Raw genomic sequence first — 18,138 nt, forward strand, 5'->3', positions numbered from 1 at the left:
ATATGTTGTCGTTGGGCTTCTTCTGTTGATGTGACCTTGTCGGCCTTAGATATACATATATGTTGTCGTTGGGCTTCTTCTACTTGCAGGTTGTTACATTGATTCTTATTATTATCATCTAGTGGCCTTATCGGCCCCATGTTCATGTTACAGGTCATAGATGCCATGGTTGGTTCGCTCGGACCTTCAGGTGCCGGGTGCTGGCCACACCCCCCAAGGTTGGGGTGTGAAAAGTGCATAGAGCATGGGCATTTACCTAACATACTCCTTGAAGCGGCTGACACTTCACACTCTCATAGGTGATTCCTAAACGTGTCATCCCGTAGATACACTATTTGGTCATACTTGCCAAACTTAGAAACCATTAAAAAGCTTAAGCTTTATTGACTCGTTAAAAAGCCTTAATGCTTTATCCTTGTTTCTGAACATTGTCTTCATCATAAGAATAGGTTGAGTTATTTTACAAAGTTGAACCGTCATTCATAACTTTGTTTGATCTCTTTTAACCTAGCTCTTGGGATCTTCAGTCTACTAGGTAGAGTTGCCACCATGATGACATATCCTGGGCCTTAAATCTATTCCCCTCAACGATCTTTCAACCGCCTCTCTAGTTAGGCCTTTTGTAAGTGGATTCGACACATTATCTCTTGACGTTACACAGTCAATTGTGATAACTTTACGACAGAGTAGTTGTCGAACGGTATTGTGTCTCCGTCGTATGTGAAAATATTTCTCGTTATACATAATGCTCCCTGCCATTCCTATTGTCGTTTGGCTATCGCAATGTATGCATATTGGTGCTAATGGTTTAAGCTAGAATGGAATATCTTCCAAGAAATTCCGGAGTCATTCAACTTCTTCACCGATCTTGTCCAAAGCTATGAACTTAGACTATATTATGGAGCAGGCGATACAAGATTGTTTGGACGATTTACAAAACATTGCTCCCCCACCAATGGTAAAAACATATCCACTTATGGATTTTATTTTGGGTTGACCCGGTGATTCAATTTTCATCATTATACCCCTCAATAATCATAGCATATTTATTATAATGCAATATAAAACTTATAAAATAGGATATATCGTAGACTGGTGACTACACTTAAAGTGACATCATGATACTTGTGGATGGTTGACATTAGTTGTGGCCACAACCTTTTTTTAAAAAGATAAATTCTTAACCATTCCACTTCTTGTAAGTCTACTTCTTCAAATATCCAACTAATAGCACATTCACCGATGTGAAAATCCAAGCTATTGTCGTTTTTTAGCATTATCATCAATTGGTTCTTCGATTTATAAACCAATGAATTTATATTACGGGTGCATAAAAGCTACTAAGAGGTTGTTGGTGCTCTAATAGGATTTTATATTTTTCGAGTCGCCACCTAATTTATTAAGGGAAATTAGGAAAACCGGATTTAAAGAGTTTTTCAAGCAAGAGAAAAATTCTTTTTGGACCAAAGTTCGAGGTAAGGGTTCTGGTGATCCCGTAGGGAAGATTTTACGCACCCTAGTATTAAAGATTCATAGAATGCGGTTGACCTATGAGCTTCAATGTGTGATTTTGTAATTATTTGCTTAAAATTGTTTAAGTTTTCGCAAAAGTGTCATTCCATTCATATTATTAATTCAAGAAATTTTTTGGTAAAAAGTTCCCTTATAAAAAGGGTTTTTTGGGTTTAAAAATCCGCGTAAGTGTTCAGCTCATTTTATTGCCATACTAGGACACACCCGGGATTTATCTCGAGTAGAGTCATTAGTATTCTAGTCCTAATGAAATGAGTTTAGTTCTTACGGGTTTTATTATATATATACACGTAAGTATGGAGTATATCTCTGATTTTTATGCATATATGTAAGAAAAAACACAAGTTTATTTACTTGAATCCAATTCCTTTTATTTTGTAGCTCATAACATCAACCCACGTTCTAAGCCCAAATCCGACTGAACCTTAAATTCAGTCCAATAAGCTGTTTCATCTTGCATGTTTTCAGTCCGTCCAAGTTATGGGCTTCCAGGACCAAAAGGTCTTTGTCCCTCCAGTCCACATTCAGTCTCAGAATCTCCCAATTTCAAAGATTCAATTTGCAGTTTATAACTTATCCGGGTTCAAAGTTCTGAAAATACCCAAGTTGATATCTTTTTATTTAACACTTAGCCCAGTTTTAAGAAAAGTTAGCTCCTATCATTTTCAGTTACAAAAACAAATTGGAAGCAGCTCAGATTTTAAAAGTCTTCATCCAGCAGTTTACTAGTACGGGCTCAAGGCCCAAAATTATCACTTAATTATTTTTGGAGATCATTTGAACTTGTCATTAACCCAGTCTCAAATTTAACCGTATTAAATTAAGTTGTTTGAAATCATTTAATTGTTTTTAGGAAAAAAGGAGAGATTGAGTTTAAAATATTTTGAGGCGACTTTCCTAAGTTACTACGCGTTTCCCAAGTCCTAACATTCATATGGGTTTCAATAATGATAAAGCATTATTTTATAAATATATTTTTCACATAAATGAAACAATAAAGAGACGGGTTTATGCTGGTGGGCCTACCTAAGCCCACCAGTTACTATTTTCACCCATAGTTAGGCCTTCAGTCATTCTCACCCATGACTGGGCCTTCAAGGTAATACTAGCTTCCGTTGCCAATGGACTCAATGACAAAAGAGTTGTTGGGCTTCTGGCCCAATTGTATTTAGTGTAGAAGGCGGCCCAAATGGCCCAGGCGGGATTCACATAGATCAGACAAAAGAATAAAATTAGTATGTGTTTAGGAGAGTGAGGCCTAGATAATTTTCATACATAAGAATGAACTAAACACATAGATCAAATAAACACACAATGTAATAATAGAACGCTTTAAGAAGAGGTTCAAACCCAAGTCAGGTTCTAGCAAGAAACAAGTAAGGCCTAAGCAATTCATTTATTAGCAGCGGATAGACTCAGGCCCAAAGAATCATATTCAGCTTTTTTGAACAGAGGCCCAGTGAATAAAAGAAGGGAATAGGCCCAAAATTTTAACAAGACTTAAACAACAATTTAGAATAATAGGGTGATACACCTCATATACATTAAATATACCAACTTATATACACTGAAGTGTATATAAGATGGAATATACTTTGTATACCTGAGTGTATTCCCTCACCATACCATACATAACCAATTATATAAAAGGTAAATAACAAAGAAACATGTTAAGACTTTGGGTGCTTAAAGTTTCAATCAGGTAGAATCAAACAGAATCAGGGGAAGGGCAATGTACCAAGCAAACGCCAGAATATACATAATATACACGGGTTCATTCATGTCAATAGCCCAGACTCATTCATGTTTCACTGCTTTTATTCCTTCTTATCTAACCATTAGACAAGGAAGGACAAGATGTGTAGCATTCTAGTAGATAAATATGAGCATTTCAAAAGCATGAATGCGAACCAAGTAGACATCTAAATATAGCATACAAACAGGTCTTTGACACACTAACTAGATATGACCATCTCAGTATTTTACAAGCCTAAACTAACATCCCACACTGGAATATACTCATTTAAATTCAGTATCTCTTTAGGTGATCCTTTTGATCATTTGGAGGGTCCCGTGAGATAATGGATTCTTATGAGGGAACCCCATCAACCTAGGATAAGGGATTTAGACTGAGTTAGCTAGAAACTCCAAGTATTCCTCCCTTTCCTTGGGTCCTAGGTAAGTCACACTCATTTTTATCCATACCTTAAGTGACAGCCTCGTATTAGCCTAGTCCTTTACAGCTTATGATAATACTTAAGTCTATACTTTTAGTTTAATCACATGCAGAGGTAAGCAGACAGAACACAAAGTATTTTGTGTCATAAGTATAAAGACAACAGTCACCAGATCCCTTCACATGAACCAAAACAAAGCATCATGCAAGAAAAACATACCATTCTAACTCATACAGTGTCCTCAAGTGCACAAACAGGTTCAAGTTTACCAAGAAATGATCATATGGCATGCAACTAGTATATTTATCATCCAAGCACTTCACATAACTTTATAAGACTTAACAGGATGTGGATAAGAGTTTTCAGATATTAAAACTGGTTTTAAAATCCTTTTAAAACCTTCAAAGCATGTTCTGAGGATTATAATACTGAACTAACAATAAACAGATGGTACCAGTCTCATACTAGGAAACAGGGCATACAAGGGACATACAAAGTCTTGGTCATCTTACTAATTCAAATTACATGTCATTTTAGAAAACAGCTCAATGCATTAGACACTACAGCTCACAAATGGCTTTCATCTTAACTTAAGCCAGTATAGAGGTGTTTTAAAACAGTCAAAGGATTTGAGACATACAAAGGGGTGGGGTGTGCCAAGCAGGAAACTTAGGCATTGTTTTAGTATATTCTTAACCAACGTATTAGGCAGTACAACAGCAGGTCATTGGATTCACATTTAATACAACAAATAAAGTTAAAACATGGTTTTTAGTATAGAAACATATAACTTCAACTCCCATTTAACTAGAAAGAGGTAACTAAAGTTTAGAAATAGGATCATGATCAATTTTAATGGAACATGACATCATGTAAAACAGGCTGACTAAAACACTTAAGTCATTTATAGTATTATTAGCTCATTTGACCAAATCGTAACACTACATCCACCATAGTAATGGACTAACAGAACCAATACTCAAGCAAACAATAAACTAAACTATACTAATATATCCTTTGCAAACAGATTAAAAACCAACCATATCTGAACTCTACTATAGAATAATCAACTAACACAGGATACATGTTTAACATGGACAAATTACACTAAAATAATGCTTAAAGACATGCTTAAACTAAAACAGGCTAAACTAACAACTAGCCATGCTTAACATAATAGGCTATAACACATAAGATATACAAGAATAGGTTTAAGATAATCTACAGGGCTAAATAAGATAAACTAACATAACATACTAAAACATGTTTAACTACTAAACAAAATTAAGACAGAGGCATTTTTATCTAATTATACTAGCACATAAACATGCTTCACAAAACCAAACACTGAACTAACATAGCAACATGCTAAATCATACATACAATAAACTAAGTTAGCACATAATAACTAAGAAACTGAAAAATGCAAAAATAAAAGAGAAGGGGAATTAACTTTCTTTTGTGCAGTCGTGAAGAGATTTGGACTTGGAAACTTCAAGATTCACCCCCAAATGCTCAGAACCACAGAGAACCCACAAGAAAAATCGAAAAGTATCTTAAAATTTTGAATTTAATAGAAAATTAAAGGTCTCATGCAAAAAATTCTAGAAGCCCTAGGTATTCGATTTTTGAGTATGCAAATGAGACATTCAGTTGCCTGGATTTTTTCATAATGAAAATTAGGCTCCTATTTATAGAATCCCAAATATAAGGAAACCCTAATTGGAACCGATGTGGGACAAATCCACAAAATTGGATTTCTTCCATCACATTCGAGTATCGTAGGGTCGAGATTTAGTCAAATAACACATTAAAGGCCAGATTTCGACCCAACGGAGATCAATCCAAAAGGTTCTTCAAGAACCAATCAAAATTCATGATTTCAAACAAATGCAAACAAAGATAATTAAAGTTTCACAGAGTATTTGACCGTTTAAATTCAAAAATCAAAAGAAAACATAAAGCAAAGGGGGTTTAATAATGTGTTTGGGTTGGATTAGGTGAGAAGTGGTGGGAGCATTTAATGCTTTGCCATTCTCAGTCACACGGACCGCAAAAGAGCGCCTCAACTTTTGCCATTCTTGGCGATGATGACTAGGAAAGAGAGAAGAGGGAGAGTAAGGCGGCTAGGGTTTTGGGGTAAAAGAGGGAGGCGTTCATTTGGTTGTGTGAAATGTGGAAATGAAAAGGGAGTATAGAGGTATTACCCCTTTAACGCGTCAATCGGCCGGGTCAAGCCGACTTTGGGCTGGACTCAGTCCCTTTTTTAAAAACTGATGGGCTGTTTCTTTTATACACATATATACATGGGATATTACATGTATATCCTTGTATGTATATATATATATATATATATCAGATTTTGACACTTGTTTTAATAAATAACCACAATTAAGAAAAGACCAGTTAATTTGGACCTTTAATCGTGTTTAAATAAGATTGATCAAACGAATAAAGACTAAATTTGCGAACAATGTCCTTTAATTGACTTGATCTTGAAACCAGGTTATTTCAATTATGGCCTTATTTGGTCTGATTAGCCAATTTAAAATAACATTTGCAAAAATTACCCCAATTAATTGAACTAATAAATTTGGCCTTTTCATATGAGGCCACAAATAAACTATATGACAATTGAAAAGGCTAATTGGCACAAATGACCTCAACAACAACAACAACAACAACAACAACAACAACAAACCCAGTATAATCCCACCATGTGGGGTCTGGGGAGGGTAGAGTGTACGCAGACCTAACCCCCACCTTGAAAGGTAGGGCGGCTGTTTCCGAAAGACCCTCGGCTCAAGAGAGGAAAACAAGATAAAAGGTCAGATAAGGACAAGCATATCGAAAACAAGATGAAAACAAGGAATAACAAAAGAGAGAAAGTCATGGTAGAACAGTACGGAAAGAAAAAAGCATAAACTACTATAAATAAATAAGATAATCAAAGTACAACGGCCCCACAAATATAAGCAGCAATAAAATGCAGAAATCAAATGGCAATAAACAAATGAGCAGAACTACAACTACTATGGTGGAAGGATAAGTCACCTAGCCTTCTATCCTAATCTGAGTCCTCCACAATCTCCTAACTAAGGTCATGTCCTCGGTGAGCTGAAACTGGGCCATATTCTGTCTAATCACCTCTCCCCAATACTTCTTCGGCCTCCCTTTGCCTCTCCTGAAACCGTCCATAGCCAGCCTCTCACACCTCCGCACTGGGGCATCTGTGTCTCTCCTCTTCACATGCCCAAACCACCTCAGTCTCGCTTCCCGCATTTTGTCCTCCACCGATGCCACTCCCACCTTGTTTCGGATATCTTCATTCCTAATTCTATCCCTCCTAGTATGCCCACACATCCACCGCAGCATTCGCATTTCCGCGACTTTCATCTTCTGAACACAAATGACCTCAATTGGGCTAAACCATGGAAATTGGCTATTTCAATTAGAGCCATAATTAACCTAAGCAATTGATTATTTCAATTGCAGCCATTTAGTGGACAAGTTATAGAATTAATTACAATTAAATAATCAATTAATTGTGCTAAAACTCTGATAAATTGAATATGCAAAAAAAAAGTTAAGAATTGAGGGGTAAAATGATTAATTGTTTAATTAATCAGGTTCCTTGAATTAAACAGAGTAAAATACTTGCTAATTGCCAGTTTAACAATTTTGAAAATTAAATAAATAATTATTTTAAATTGTTTTTTCTCTTGGTTAATTTTAGCAAATGTATCATGATTGTTGCAATAATATGTAAATTAATTCCTAAATGATTTATAATATTACATAAATTATTTTACCAAATAAAAATGGTAAAATACTATTTAAATTTTTTTATAAAAATCATTATGACTTCTAAAAAATACATATTTCACTCTGCTTGATATCCAAGGACTCTGGGTAATTAAAATAAATTACGGGAGGTCAAAAATAAGGTGTCAACAATTTATACATTCAATGAACCGTCTTGTCTTTTCAAACAGTAGTCTTTCAACAGACACATTTTATCATGAAAAGTCACAACCTTTCAAGTGACATCCGTTCACGAAATTAATGAACATGACCTATAATGCAAGACATATGATCAACCTCATCAAATTAATAGTTCGATCAACTATTCTTTACCAAGACGGAACGAGTTATGTGAATATTTCACTAACTACCATATCAATATCACCAAGGGCATACCATGTCAATACCACCAAGGACGTATTTATCGTGGGGTTAACATAATAGAATAATGTCAATAAGTCAACATCTTCTTATTCTATCGAAATTTTCTGATTTTTGAACCAAAAACCAATATCCTTTACTATTGGTGGCATGTCCTACGAAAACACAATCAACAGTTTTCGGTCCTATTTTTACCCTATTAGGTTTAAGAACTTGCACTTTAAGCAAACACCCCCATACTTTGAAGTAATTCAAGTTGGGCTTTCTTCCTTTCCATTTTTCAGATGGAATAAATTGTGTTTTTCTCTAGGCACTCGATTGAGTATTCTAGTAGTCATAAGGATAGGCTTCCCCAACAAGTTCTACGGGAAACAATAACTCATTAACAAGACATTCATTATTAACTCATTAACAAGACATTCATTATTATCAATGATTAATTGAACATCATATTTATCAAACAATAAACAACAGGTAGCTTTTTACCAACATCCATGTCAATACAGATAATTGTATTTTAATAGACACGTATTTTTGTGACAACTCACGACATTTCTATTGACACCCTTTCATGAAAGTACATAACTCTTCTAAACAAGTATATAACCAATTATCAATTTGTTACTAGTTAATCTCAACGACTACCATATCAAAAATTCATTAAAGATTTTATTGGTTTGTCATAATATACAAGAATGCCATGATTTTTCATATCTCTTGTTATTCCAAATTAAACACTCAGTCTAATATTAACTTTATCATAAGACAGGAAGCCCTCACATTTCATATATTTTAAGTACCCTTTTCTTGGGTAACTCAAAATTAAAGGACATATGAACAATTTCTCTCCATAACATCAAATCAAAATGCACATAAAAAAAGTCCTCAAACATGTTGACGTTAGAATCTTGTTAACCAAACTTCATGCTAAGAAATCATTGTTAACTGGTGCCAAATATATTTGCACAGAGCATCACAAAACACCCAACTTTTATTTCCATCAAGCCACTTCAGTTATCCTGCAATGACACGACACAAAGTACGACACAAAATAGTTTTCTTATTACCAAATGTGTCTTATGGTTTTAGCAATTTCTTTGAAGTGTATTTATCTCGTGATTCATTTCATTTGCTAGATGATATGCAAGAATGACGTGACAGAGTTCTCCAGTATCAAATGTCAAAACAACATCTTGTCAAATTGGAACAATGAAATCAGTTACTAAAGGCATCAGGCCATCCTTTTTTTTTTATGGTTCTGCCAATTATGATTCAACCTTTCTATTTTATCAAATAGATTCAAGAAAATTCTTATATTACCCAGATAAAAGTAAGGCAGAAACTTGTTAGAAAGTCACCAAATTTTGCTAAAAATTTCATGATATATTTCCATTCTACATGGTCAAAATACCCTTCACACGAGACACATTTGGAACGGATAAAAACAATATTACCTACTATCAGTATACTTGTCACGCCCCGAACCATGGTCTGGACGTAACACGGCACTCGGTGCCTGACTGCATGTGACCGAGGGAACCACATGGCTTGCTGAATCATCATGATACATAACATAAGCGGAATATAACGTGAATGCATGATGAGCCTTTATAAAACGTAATAAGTCATAATACTTAATAAAAATACTTGTTTAAACATGAGTGCGGAAATAACATGAATGAGCCAAAATGGCTATACAACTCCGAATGTCTGACATGACATAACTGACTTGTCTAGTCTATGAAACCTCTATCATGAGTCTGACTGGAAAACATACTTACTGGGACAAGGCCCCCAACATACCTTAGATGCATAACTAATCATAAACAAAAGTTAACTAAACCCCGAATGAGATGGGGCTCACCAATAAGCTGATACGAATGCTGTCCTACTGAGCAGAAGCGTCGTCCTGTAAATCCGTACCTGCATCGTGAAATGCAGGCCCCCGGGCAATAAAAGGGGATGTCAGCACATTGAATGTACTGGTATGTAAAGCAACCGAAAGAAACAACATGGGACATGGAACAACATGATAAGAACTGAAACTGAAAACCTGGACATGAACATGAGCATGAGTACATATGTATATATATAACATAAGTAAAAACATGATAAGTAGGGAGAGCATTGCATAAACCGACATGTGATATCACCACGTGGATACGTGGAGTCTGGTACCTCGCCGGACCAGCAGAGCCCCTATACCTTGCCAGGGTATAAGGTGATAACGTGCCTGATGGATCCATTCAGTGTAAAATTAAGGTATCGTCCTAACTGGGCAGAGCGATCCTTGTCCTATGGTGGCTACATAGTTTCAGGCTATCTGAGCCTTCTCGGTAATTCGTGCAACTCCCAAAAACATGAATATGATATAGTTGGCTAAGAAGCCCATGATTTTCGTGAATTAACTTGTACTTGTCTTGTAATAATTACTTCACGAAAATAACTTGTAAACATGGTTTCATGAAATAACTTGTAAGCATAGTTTCATGAAATAACTTGTAAACACGGTTTCATGAAATAACATGTAAACATGGTTTCATGAAATAACTTGAAATATAGTTTCATAAGATAACTTGTCATAGTCTGTAAAACATGTTCTTGATTCATGAGTAATCACAATAGTTCGTAATCATATATATAATTGACTTGAAAACATGCTTGTAACTTGCTAGATAGAATCATAAAGTTTCATATAAACATAATGAGAACACATGAGGAAGAATTCCTGATTCCTGGATTAAGCTGGGATTCCTAATAACCGTAATGGAATATTAGGAATACAATAACGAATATAGATACAAGATTCATGTACATAAATACATAACTACGGGCTACCAATATGTTGGATTTAGTGCCCTAGGATTTGAACTTCATGAATATAAAGAAACGGAGCATGGGGAAGAACGTAGAGATTCCCACATGTGGATAGAAGTTCTACATACCTTGACTTCCTGCTTTTGAGCGTATCACAATGTCTTTCAATCCCTTCAACTTTAATCTATAGCAATACAGGTCATAGGGATTCCATATTAGCAACAATATCCATGCTTTGATCATCTAAGCATTTTTATCAAACACTTGGTGGGCATGAAGCTCCACAACCTTCATTAATGGTGTTTTCTTCACCCAATCCCCATTCTATTACTTCTAACTGATTCTACAATCTCAATTAGATGTAATTAACATCATTCTTCATCACCCACATGAATACAACTATCCCAAGTCAACAATCCAAAAATTCTAGCATAGTTCATATAATTCTCTTTATCAAACCCATTTACTATTCTCCCAAGAATTCATCAATTCACAACTATAAATGATTAGGGAGTAGAAACATTACCTTTTTGAAGTCCAATCCTCTTGAATTCGGGTTCTAGGGTTTCCACATCCAACAAATATGTTCCAATCATAACTCTATGGATTAGAAGGGTTTTGGGGACTTGGATTCAACCTAGAATCATGATAAAACTTACCTTGAAAGGTTCTTGAGGTTGGGTACTTGTTCTCTATGAGTTTAGAGAGATTTTTCGTGAATGGGGTGTTGGGGAAATAAACCCTAAATCCCAAATATAACAAAAAAACGCGTAAACCCGACTTTTGACCCGAAATCGACCTGTTTCGCGATGGGTCCGCGATGCGCGTACATCGCGCAACAGTCTGCAGCTAAAATCTCAGAGTTGCGTGATCAGTCCGCGAAGTGGGGCCATCGCGCTCTCTCTCACGCGCCCTCACGCGCCCCGAGAAGCGACGGGTGTCGGTTCTGCACAGTGTTCGGTAAAATAGGTATAACTTCTTGTACATAGCTCTTTTCAAGACCCATAATATACCGTTGGAAAGCTATTTCGAAGATCTACAACTTTCAAGAAGGACATTTTCCCAAATGCCTTACATATTTTTCTGTATACTCATTTTAATTGAGACATAGTGCAAACTCACTTGCAAACATGCCCCGTAGAGTGGCTTCCAACTTTGTTTTGCCCAAAGACATTTCTTATGACTTGATTGGTTTTCAAAACACTTCCTATAACCCTCAGATTGGTTTCATTATATTATCATTTTATGAGTCAAACCTTCGCCCAAAGCTACGAGGTGTTACAATACTTAATTAGAGATGGTAGCCTTAACATAAGTATGGAACAAAATGTTTATTGTTCATTTCACTTTTAATTGCCGCTGCAATTTTGCCAGACAGATTCAACTTCCGTCCACCACGGATCACTCACTGTAAATGTGATAAAATACTCTGTCTATAGACGTTTAACCCCAAAGATAATGACAATCTAGGAATCAAAGAAGATGTTTCATTCTTCTTCATCTTAAAGAATAGTTCTTGACAGATTTCAAAAGTTTGTCATACACCCAAAATCAAAAGCTTTTCAAGGAAATTCATCTTTTTTTTGAGCAAAAATAATATATACATATTACTTACATGATCTCTAGAATAACTTTCAAGTATTAATGTAAGCCTAGTTCATGTCTTACTACCTTGAAAATAATATTCCACATATTTCGTGCATGCTACCACATTATATACCAACTAATTAATTTTATGGCACGCAAATAGAATATACTTTGAGATCATCAACTAATAAACGTCTACCCTAACATTTATAAAACCTGAATTTCATAAATCATAAAGAGTAGAAAATTGAAAGACGAGCAGAGTAAAGAAAATAGAACTCGATTTTTCCTGCTTTCTTCTTGAATTGATTCATCCTTGAAGCAAAGTACATTGTTCTGTGACATGTGCTCTAATTGTACGAATTTTATCGGAGGGATGATAAAATTCCAAACTTGATGATTTTTTTTTCACCACAAATTGATCAGCACTTTTATATTAATATATATGTACCTTTTGAAAACACAAATTTGGTTAGACCAAATAACAACTCTACTTCGTAACAAGTTATGAAGACCCTTTATTACAATTAACTGATTCTCAATTTCCAAACCCTTGAATTCATGACCGAAGATTCCACATGACTCTCATTTTCTTTACTTTCCTCTTGTGTAAAGAGTATTACCCCCTTCAAATGTGTAGTAAACGCACGAATGACTTGCAGGAATACTACATGTCAATTACCCACTTTAATGGTTAGATTGATCATGGAAGAACGTGACACCCAAACAAAACAAAAGATACACATCTGACACCCTTTTCTCAAACGACACAATCAGTTAGTGATTAAACCAGTGTCATCAACGTAATTTGTTGGTGTCATAAAATTAATTCGACGTTGTGACTCGCCAAACCAACGTCATATACAATAATTAATACAACAAAGAAGAAACTTGTTCCATGGCTGAACAGTTCTGTTTGATGCCGTCTATCGAAAGTAAATTTCGATTTTTATCTACTTGTTTTCTTCATCGGAGAATAAAATGGCGAAGTTTTTATATCTTAAAACCGAATAATCTCTAACACTAACAAATTTAATAAAACGGTGAAGTTTTTATCTTCTTCAAACCGAATAAACAACCAGCGAAGATTTTATATCTTCAAGCCAATCAAAACACTAAACCGGTAAAGTTTTTATATTCTTTAAACCGAATAGTAACTTGGAGTAGAAAATCACGGAGATTTTAATCTCCAAACAGGGGAGTAGAAAACCACAAAGGTTTCAGTCTCCAAAAAGAGTACTTTTTTATTTCTGAAAAAGTACCTCTTTTTTTTTTAAATCAGAAAAGAGTACTTTTATTTCTGAAAAACTTCTTTGTCAAAGTTTCTAGTAGATTAACAGAATACTAAATATATAAAATATTAATTTCCTTAAGATTGTTGTCAATACGTATTCGAAAAAGAATCTAACCCAAAATCTGGAAAGAGAGGAAACAATCTAAACCAAAAGCTGCAAAGAAAAGAAAATAAATTCGAGCCCATTGAATTCACAGTGTGTACTTAAGGAAATTATTCCCCTCAAGTACCCGAGGTTATGGAAGATAGAAAAAATTAACTCACTAGCGTAGCGGTACCTCAAGCCCCGGCGAACACAAAAGATGACAGAAATCACACACAAAAGAATATTTGAAGTGTAGAAAAGAAGAAGAAGAAGAAGAAGAAGAAGAAGATGATGATGATGATGATGATGATCAGAATTTTCATCAGTAATCCGACGGAAAAGACTGAGTATTTATAGCCAACAAAGTAAATGCATGAAAAGGTGTGAAGCCTTTTCCATGAAAAGGTCCAAAGGACAATTTCCCATTCACACCTATTCATAAAATCCTAACAAGTTTTGCTTCAAAAATCACATAAACCCATTTTTTATAATTGCCTAGATTGTTAAAATTAATTAAATAAAAAACATACCATAAAACACAAATTGGTTAAATCATAATATTTTATATTAATATCAATCAAGAAATTTTAAAAATATATGCATTAATTCAACTCATTACTAGCCATTGATTTAAGATCAAGAGAGTTTATAATCCCATTCAAAATGTGAAGGGGGTATTATTTCCTAAACTGGGTGTCCTTTGGTAGGAGGGATAGGATGAGATAGGGTTATTAGTCCCATGGGATTAGAATTATCCCATTTTTGATTGATGGGATAACTCCTTTGTTATCCCACCCAACCCCATCTATATGGGATGAAAGGTGGAATAAGTAATCTCACATAGAAGGTGGGATGTGAGAAGGTGGGATAAGTTATCCCATCTTATCCCACCAATCCTATCTATATGGGATAACTTATCCCTCCTACCAACTACCCTAAGGGAGCAAAGTGGAGTGCTTTAATCACAAATTTGGTTGAGAGATTTTACAAGAGAAAAGCCTTAAATTGAGTGATTTTATTGATACAAAATAAAGTTCAATGACTTTGCTGCATAATCCATCGTGATCGAGTTACCTTGAGATATTTACTTTTTTTTTTTTTTCAGTCATGAGATATTTACTCGCCTATCACCATTTGATTCTACTAGTTTAGATAGATCACCAGCAGGGAGAAATCTTCTATAGAGGGGTTTTCCAAATGTGAAAGAAAATAAATGTCCCATCAACGTTGTACGAAAGAAAGAGTGTTGAAGATTACGATCTTTGTTGATTACCCACACGAATGCATTGAAAGAGACGGCTGTATTTCAACCAATGATTTAATTGAAATCATAGCTGTTTGATGTCCCCATATATCTTTGAAAATGAACTTTATCACTGTAACTTCTTGCCTGAAATGGTCTAACGCGTTGGCGAATTTCTTTAAAAATAATTGGTTTAACAGGCATCCAAATGCTATTCTCACCGTCTCAATTTATGTGGCACCAAATATCGAGAGTCAAATAAATTCTTCTTTCACCGTAATTTTTTCATATGCCTTATAAGTATTTTGAATTGTTCAAATATCGATTAAAAACAATATAAAATAAATATTAATTTAAAGGTAAGATAATTAAAAATTGCCTCAAACTCACTTACATGGTGAAACAGTAGAAGTGGGACGGCTTCGGCGAGAAATCATGCCCCAAATGTGCATACCTGTCTTACAACAAAAAAGAAGTGAATCATTTTAAAAAGAGAAGTTGGGACAAACAAGAAGTCAATTTTGAAGACAAGAATAACATCGGACAAACAAACGGCTAGGAGCCAAACACAACCGCCCAAGATAGAGAATCATCTGTGAAAATATTTCTTTTAAGTCCATTTTAGAAGAATGAAGTTTTTTTAAAAAAAAACAAAATAAAAATAAAAATTGAAAGTAATTTAATTTAAGTTCTTATTTTATTTGAAGGTATTTTATAAACTCCGATTTGGGAGATTTCTGCTCAACCAACTCGACCGTCCTTACGGGTTCCTTTGTCATAAAAAAGTTACGTTTATATTTTATTATTTTTAAAGTCGTGATTTATTTTGTAACACCTCGTACCATCAAACAAAGCTATGTTCACGATTCAGGACTTCAAAACCAAGATGGGAAGTGTTGGGATTGAAAATTAGCCTCAGATCATTAAATGGATGTTTTACGTCATTTGTACGAGCCGTACATTCATGTACATGCCGTACTTTATGGATGTACCTCGCAAGGGAAAATTCGAGATTTCTAATATTTGGCATTCCAGGTACGGCCACATTGTACGGGCCCATACATTAAAGTATGGGTTGTACATGGTGCTCGTATCTCACCGGAGAAAAATCGAGGTTACTGAAAATTGCCATTCCAGGTACGGCCACAATGTGCGGGCCGTACATTCACATGGTGCCGTTACTTTTTCTGTCTCAGCAAATAGTATAAATACGGGACTTCAGTTCTTTTTCTTATTTTTTCATATTCTCAAGCCCTAGGACAAAGTGTTTTTCCTCCCATCACTCTCATACGCTAAGGTAAGCCTATTCCAAGCCTTTCAAGTGAATCCTAACCTATATCCATGATTGCTAAATAAGAATTCATTATTCCTAACCTAGGGTTTTCAAGAAAACCCATCACAAGGATTCATGACTAAGGCCTTTGGACTTCTTCTCAAAGTTCAGACTTTTATACAAGTTTTGGAGCGTTACAGGTATGTAGGGTTTCTATCTTCGTGTGGGAACATCATTGTTCTTCCCCACGCCACGTTCTTCCATGATCATACGAAATTTCACTAAGACTATGGTTTTCAGCCATGTTCATGATAACCCTAAGTGCATGTACCATAATATATCATGTTGTATTATTACAGTGTTCTTAATAGTCCGCTTTGGTTATTGAGAATCCGTCTGTAATCCATGGACACCCATGCTTTGCATTCCATGGGTTCTTAAATGCTAGATATGAACTTTTATGTTTATTTTCATGAACTTCTACATGTTTCCATGTTTTCATACAAGTTACACTATATATATCTAACTTCATGCTATAATACAATCACGAATCATGTTTACAATCATGTTTATTTAATTCATGGGCTATTAAGCCAATTATATCCATGTTCATATTTTGAGAGTTGCACAAATTACTGAGAAGGCTCAGACAGCCTAAAAATACGAATGCCGGCGTATAATAAGGATCGCTCCACCAGTTAGAATGATTCCTTCATGTTTACTAATTGTGGGTTATTAGATCCATTCATGTCATGTTCATGTCTTGTGCCCCGGCAAGGTACGAGATGAGTTAGCTGATCGGGCAGAGATCAGACGACACGTGCTTACGTGGTGGTTACATGTCGGTTATACTAATGCTCTCCCACAGATATCTTTACAGACTTAAAATATTTTATTCATGTCATACATACTCATGTCAGATGATATTCATGTCCATGTTCAGCTTACAGTTACAGTTTCAGTTTCAGTCCTACTATTTCATGTGCCATGTTTATTTCATTCAGTTACTTTACATACCAGTACAATTCAAGTGTACTGACGTCCCCTTTTATTGCCTTGGGCCTGCATTTCTCGATGCAGATTTACAGGACGACGGATCATCTCGTTAGGACTTTGCTCGTATCAGCTTTTAGTAAGCCTCATTACATTCGAGGTTTTATTTTTATTTACTTCAGGACAATTATGCATTTAAGGTATGCCAGGGGCCTTGTCCCGTAAACACTTTAGCAGTCAGACTTATGCCAGAGGTTTCATAGACTAGACTAGTTCAGTTATGTCATGTCAGATGTTCAAAGTCGTATAGCCAGTATTGGCTCAGTACTTATTATATTTTCAGACTACTTCTGCATCATGTTTAAAAGTATTTTTATTAGTATTATGATGACTCATGTTATTCAAACTATTCATGTTTTAAAGTGTATTCCGCATTAGTACGTACCCCATGTTGATTCAGCAAGCCATTTGGTTCGCTTGGTTACATGCAGCAAGGCACCGAGTGCCGTGTTACGCCCAGGCCATGGTTCGGGGCGTGACATTTTTATCAACTCTGTACTTATTTAAACGTTCACATATATAAATTGAGACATATGGAGGGCATTTAAACCTCTCTATCATGACGTCATTTGTTCGGATATATTTTGGCTATTAAAGTAAAATGTTTGTTATAAATAACATATACTCTCTGTGTCCCAATTTATATGATACACTTTCCTTTTTAGGATGTCCAAAAAGAATATACATTTCTATATTTAGAAATAATTTAACTCAAAACTTCTCCTTTTACCCTTAATGAAATGATTTACAGTCATACAATTATCTATGCTTGTTTTAGACAACAAGATCCAAAATTCTTCCTTTCTTCCTTAAACTCCGTGCCTAGTCAAATTATATCATATAAATTGTGACAATGAGAGTAACATGACGTGAAAAAATCAATTTCAAAGA

The sequence above is a fragment of the Lycium barbarum genome, chromosome 9, assembly GCF_019175385.1.
Source record: "Lycium barbarum isolate Lr01 chromosome 9, ASM1917538v2, whole genome shotgun sequence".
Taxonomy (NCBI): Eukaryota; Viridiplantae; Streptophyta; class Magnoliopsida; order Solanales; family Solanaceae; genus Lycium; species Lycium barbarum.